The sequence below is a fragment of the Cupressus sempervirens genome, chromosome 6 (assembly GCF_028749045.1).
Source record: "Cupressus sempervirens isolate cs-2001-9-10 chromosome 6, ASM2874904v1, whole genome shotgun sequence".
NCBI classification, from domain to species: domain Eukaryota; kingdom Viridiplantae; phylum Streptophyta; class Pinopsida; order Cupressales; family Cupressaceae; genus Cupressus; species Cupressus sempervirens.
In genome coordinates this window covers 199,112,443-199,119,202 of record NC_143123.1, presented here as the reverse complement: position 1 = coordinate 199,119,202, position 6,760 = coordinate 199,112,443, and the positions used below count along the sequence as shown (strand labels likewise).

The 6,760-nt window shown below is 35.9% G+C and overlaps 1 pseudogene; it reads left to right on the top strand.

Annotated features, from left to right (window-relative positions):
* Positions 1 to 1,135: 1,135 nt before the first annotated feature.
* On the top strand, positions 1,136 to 1,735 carry LOC149551921 (tRNA (guanine-N(7)-)-methyltransferase pseudogene; annotated as a pseudogene).
* Positions 1,736 to 6,760: the final 5,025 nt, after the last annotated feature.

The window sequence follows — 6,760 nt, the reverse complement described above, 5'->3', positions numbered from 1 at the left end:
ATCTTCAACTCATTTTAAATCAAATGATGATTGTCAAATTTCATCAAGATCTCTAGAACCTTTGGCTTTGACAATTAAAGGTACATCTTCCTCAAGATTTTTGGGCATGTATCAAATTTTAAATCTAATTTTATGTGACAGTTTTGTAATTCATTTTTTCAATCCAATTGTAACTGTATTGTAAACTGTTAATAGCTCAATTACAAGCCTATAATCTAAAAAAAAACATCAATTCTAGTTGAGCTCTAAATCAAATACATTAATATATAATAATTCAAATATACCTTCTCACACATTGTTCGAATAGACTCCATTGTTCTCCAATCCTTCAAGACCTTGTACATAATTGTATTGTTTCAGCATTAAATACTAACTTAAAATGACATGAAAGAAAAATATTGTTGATTGATGACACAAAGAAGATAGAAAAATAATACTAATCATAATAAACAGACAATGATAACATGTCGGCAATAATACTTAATGTGATTTTTTAAATATCAACACACTAAAAAACCTCCATTTTACATCTGAAAGTATATTTAACAAGCAATAAATTTTCATTTAATTTTTTCCTGCATTTGAACAGTTTATATTTTATTTATTTTCTAATAATTGCTTCTCATTTGTTCCATAGAAAACACAATACCAGTATCAAGTTCAAACAGACTCTCTACATTAAATATTGCAACACCTTCATTTTGTATTAGTCATTGCAACATCTGCCTTGGACCTATTGGAGCATCATCTAGTATCACTAATGTTGTTGAAAGTATTCCAATAGTTCCAAAAGAGATGAAATGCTTTCGAATGTGTTTATCAGATGTATATGGGGTTCCTGAAAACACAAAAGGTTTTCGAATGTGTTTATCAAAGGTATGTAAGGTTAATAATGGACTATGTCCCTAATTTTCCAACTTTCTCAAATTCAAAACCCCCATTTTGTCAAATTTGTTCGTTGAGCGAGACCATGACTACACAGGGGTTGCAAATATCTTGAAGAAATATGACAAGACAACGGGAGGCGTGTTACGGCAGCCATTCATCCAGGAGGTTCTGCAACAGCCATTCTTCACCACAGAGCTTCTCTCCAATCTCATCAAGAAATGTGAAGAAAAACCCTCGAATTTGAGCAATGTCGCATGCTAGAGAGCATTGCGCGTTCGTGAAGCATCCAAGGAAGCATTTTTACAGAGCACGAGCTCACAGCAATCCTCTCAGTGATTCGCACTTTCCTGTACCTCTCTGTCTGGTTCAATTTGATTATGCCGACCATTTCCCTTCATATTTCTCTGAAAAACATCTCCAAGACAACAAATCTCCAACGCCTAACCCTAATGGCAAAGCTCAAGAAGAACACAAAGTCTCGAACTCTAAGGATTTGAAACCAGCGAATGCATGTTCTGCCTCAACTGGTCAAGAAAAGAAAATTCGGTTTGCAGATATTGGTTGTGGCTTTGGTGGGCTTCTGGTGCAGCTTTCACCCATTTTCCCATCGACCCTGATGATAGGCATGGAGCTCCGTGACAAGGTAAGCGAGTATGTTAAAGAAAGAATTTTGGCTTTGCAAAAAGTGAATCCGGGCCATTATGATAATATCTTTGTAGTGTCCCTACTGAGTTTGTTTCCAGAGCATATAAAAAGGAAAAAGGAGGAGAAAGAAGTAGTAGAAACTTTTCCATACCTTGGGTGCTCGATTTGGCGATTCGGAGGCAGTGATAATTCTCGGCAGTAGCGGAGCTCAATTCGGCAGCAGCAGATAATGAGCAATGCGCCTCTTTTTTTTTTGCCTTATAGCCCGACGACGTCGCAATTGCGATGTCGTCGGGCTATAAGGCAAAAAAAAAAGCCAAATGCAAATTGACGTCGCAAAACACTCCCAAATCTATTAGTGTTGGGACCACATATGGATCTTTGGGACCACATGTGTATTTATGGATGTAAAAAAGGATCTTTGGGACCACATGTGTATTTATGGAGGCTATAATGGATTTTTGGGACCACATGGTGGCGGGAGATATTTGATATTTTCCTGCAATTCATGCTTGTGGTATCTTAAACATAATTGGACTCCATGTTTCTATAGTAAGTTATTTCTAATGTCAATAAACCACTAAAATACAATCCACAAGTGTTCCTCACTTCGTTATGTGTATAATTAATTCTAGTACAACACCCCTTGCCCCTTTTTTTGGTCTTCTATTAATTGTGCTAGGTAGTTCTAAGGTAAGCAATGGAAAGGTCACAAATAAGAAAAATTGGCATGGATGGTTTGTTGTAGTTGTCTTTGTTTTATTTTTCACATTAAAGGACTTGTATTGTTGGGGGAAGCCCAAAGGTGCTATCTCTCACTTCTTTTATACCATTTTTATTTTTGAATGTTTTCTGGTTCTTTTTTATATTTTTAGATATGAGGCATTTGCTCAAGTCTTTAGACATAGAAATTTTTGAGATGGATGTTGTTAAGGGGTTCTACTAGTTCTTCTCCATCATAATTGGCAAGTTTGTAGGTATTTGTCCCAAAAGACTCTATGATGATATAAGGGCCAATCTTGTTGGCTTCCCACTTTCCTTTCTTTTCTTGATCTACCTAATTTTTAGGGTTCTCATAGAGGACTAAATCTCCAATTTGAAAGATGTGTGATCTCACTTTCTTGCTATAGTGTCTAGACAGCCTATTTTGATACACTTTGAGGTGTTCATGGGCTATGTGTTGATGTTCCTCTAGGAATTCCTATTGTTCTAAGTAGGAAGCATTGTAATCTTCATCTATCATGACATCATGTAGGGTGACTCTTAAGGATGGTATTTCAACCTCCAAAGGGAGAAGTGATTCACTAACATAGACCAAAGAAAAAGGGGGTTACCCTAGTAGGCATTTGAATGCTTGTTCTATAGGCCCAGAGTGCAAGATTTAACTGTAAATTCTAGTCCTGACCAGTTTCATTGATGGTTCTTTTGAGGATTTTGATGAACTTTTTGTTGGTGGCCTCTACTTGGCCATTGCCTTGGAGATAATAAATTGAAGAGGAATGGTGAATGATATGAAATTTTTTGAATAGCTCATCAAATATCTGGTTTATGAAGTACAAGGCATTATCTATTAGGATAGCATGAGGTATGCCAAACTGACAAATAATGTGGTTAAGAACGAGAAAATTTAATTTCTGGTGGCATCTATGAGTGGCACTACTTTGAGCCATTTGGTGACGTATTCAATTGTCGTAAGATCCATTTGTGGCCATTAGAGTAATATGGATGAAACATGCCTATTAAGTCAAAACCCCACTAATAAAAAGGCCATGGTGTGGCCAATGGGTTGAGTTCCTAAGTCGGTGCATGAATGAGGTTACTATGAATTTGACTTTTCTTACAAGTTTTGACATAATCAAAAGAATCCTTTTCCATGGTGGGTCAGAAATAACCCATTCTAAGAATTTTTACTGAGAGTGAATCCACTAGAATGTGACCCACAAATACCTGCATGGACCTCTTGTAGAGTAGCTCTAGACTTGTTATTTTCTAGACATCTAAACAAAGTTCCATATAGACCTTTTTGATACAATGGGTTAGCCATCAATGTGTAACATGCGGACTATTGGATGAAGTTTCATTTTTGGTTTCTAGATAGCTCAATGGGAATAAGGTTATTTTGCAAGTAGGTGGAAATGGAATCATACCAAGGGGAGTTGGGAGTGTCAAAGAAGCAAAGGATGTGGGATTAAGGTTGAGTAAATGTAGGTTGAACCACCTCCTCTACTAAGAATTTATAGCATTCATGTTGGTCAAGTAGCTAGAGAAAAGAGGCCAATGTATCCATATCATGTATCGCCCTATTCTTATCTCTAGAAATCTGCTCAAAAGTAATATAAACAAAGAATTATTTGAGTGTGTCAACCAAATGTTTGTAAGGCAAAATAATTTCATCTTTAATCTCATATGTGTTATTAACCTGGTTGATGACCAACTAAGAGTCTCCATAGACCACAATTATCATTAATTTCCATTCCAATGCTATTTTGAGGCCAAGAACTAATGCTTCATACTCTACCATGTTATTAGTGCATGGGAACAATAGTTTGTATGACTTTGGTATGGTGACACCTAAAGGTGTGATGAATAGAACTCCTGCACCTGAAACATGATGTGTATATGGACCATCAAAATAGAACTTCCATGTGATTGGCTCTATATGAAGAATTTGTGTGTTTGAAAAATCTACTAAGATAGAATTCAATTTTTCTACGAGTGTGTCTACTAACTAATCTGCAATGGCTTGTCTTTTGGTAGCCTTCCTATCAACATGTTCTATGTCAAATTCACTAAAGATCATTACTCACTTAGCTAGTCTGCCTGTTAATGTCATTTTTCATAGAAGGTACTTTAGAGGGTATACTTTAGCTATGAGCTTTACTTTATGGGTTAAGAGGTAGTGGCATAGTTTTTGGGAAGTAAAAATTACTGCCAAAAATGCCTTCTCAAAGAAAGTGTAATTGAGCTCATAATTAACCAAAGTTTGACTAATGTAGAAGATGGACTGTTCCTTTTTGTAGTCATTTTATTATGCCAATAGAGCTCCTATTGATTTATCTAGGAGGGAGATATAAAACAAGAAAGGTTTGTGGTGAGTAGGAGGCAGCAAGATAGGTTGATTCATTAGATAGTGCTTGAGGAGGTTGAAAGCAGCTTGACACTAATTATTCCATTTGAAAACTACACCTTTGTGGAGGAGGTGAGTAAAGGGCACACATTTCTTAGCCAACTCAGATATGAATCTTCAACTTGAAGGGAACATAGTTGGCTCAAGTTATTGGGAGGTTTCATGTCAACAATACCTTGTACCTTTTCTGGATCTACCTCTATCTCTTTGGCAGAGACAATATAGCCCAGGAGTTTTCCAAATTGTACCGCAAAAGCACATTTCTTAGGATTCAACCTAACTTTGGAAGCTTCTAGACAGGTAAATATTTTGTCTAGAATTGGAAGATGATCTTGACAGGTATGAGATTTCACTAGAATGTCATCTACATAATCCTCCATAAATGTGTGCATTATGTCATGAAATATTATAGTCATAACTTGTTGATATGTGGCTCCTGCATTCTTGAGACTAAAGGGCATGATGTTCCAAAAATATGTTTCCCATGCACAAGTGAAGGTTGTTTTCTCTTGTTCTTTGGGTGCTATCCGTATTTGGTTATAACCAGAGAAGTCATCCATGAGAGAGAACATAGAATATCTTATTGTTAGGTCTACAATGGCATCAATGCTTGGTAAGGTAAAGTCATCTTTGGGACATGCCTTATTGACATCATGGAAATCAATATAGATCCATATGTTATCATTCTTCTTTGAAATAGGCAATGAAGAATAGGTCAATGGCCTAATAAAGTTGGTGTGGAGTAATTTCTCCAACTCTAATTTGACTAATACTGCTATATGTGGATGTATTTTTGTAAGCTTTTGTTTGACTAGTTTAGCCTCTGGAGCAATATTAAGATGATAGTGAATAAACTTAGGATCTAAACCTAGCATGTTGGCATAGGACCATGCAAAATTAATTTTCCTTTCCTTGAAAAAGTGAATGAATTTGCTTCTTTCGTCTAATGTTAATGACTCACTTAGGTGAATAATTATGGATTCTACCTTTGTCCTAATGTTGAATTTTATGTTGGCTTGATTAGAATAGATGACCTCTCTTTTGAATATTCTAGTAAAGTATCAACTATCTCATCATTGGGTGCCACAATTAGGTTTTCACCCTTAGATACATCGCTTCTATTTTCTTCTATTTTTTCATCAAGACCTGCCACAACATGGTTTGGTCCCTAGATTTCTAATATGCTTGATCCCTTTTTTTGTGATTGAGATAATTGATACTTGACCTATTCATAAGTACTTCACTTGTTTCTAGTCTTAGAGATGGTTCAATTGCATTGAGGTATATGAATATGTCTCGATCAGTGTTGAAGTTAGGGATGTCATGAGGCTCGATCATGTCCCAAATGATAAGATTGGGATGAATCAAGGGTAATGACTCAAGGTATAGATATGGTGTGATTGGATTCAAAGACATAACCTCATTTGATGGCTCGCACATTGTATCAGGTTAGTCTATGACATGTTCTACTTCTAAACTATCTAGGAAACTAGAGTCTTTGAGCTACTCATTATTCTCATTTTCAATTTCTGCCAAAAAGAAATCTAGAAATAGGATTTGGAACTAGAACCCTTCATTATGTACATCATCATCATGTGATGGAAGATCATGTCTTTGTTCTATACGTGATTCTAAATCATTATGGCATGAATTGACTCTTTGTAGTGAAGGGATATCTAAGCTAGAAGAAGATTATTGTTCTGTGGTAGTGCTCTATGTGGATATGTGAATTACATCACATTATTTATCATGGATAGATTCCTTAGATAATGTATCAAATTCCCACTAGTGGAATCATCATCATCTTTATTATTGATGGCATCCATGAATGGTCCTTCTACAAGGTGGAGATCAGGGAAAGATAGGTTTACATTCTTTAGATTAGATGCCCTCTCATCTATGACATATTTTTCTTTTGCTACCCAAACCAAAGTGGAGGAGGAGAATCTTTGTATTTAGGTTGTGACTTATCAAGAGGTGGTGGCTTAGGATAGGGTGGAAAACCTTTATTTTATTATTCTAAGTAGAATACCCCTATCTTTAGTTTATTGGGTGTGAAATGTGTTTCTAGTAGTTCAACAATACCTATGCCTCTTCCCA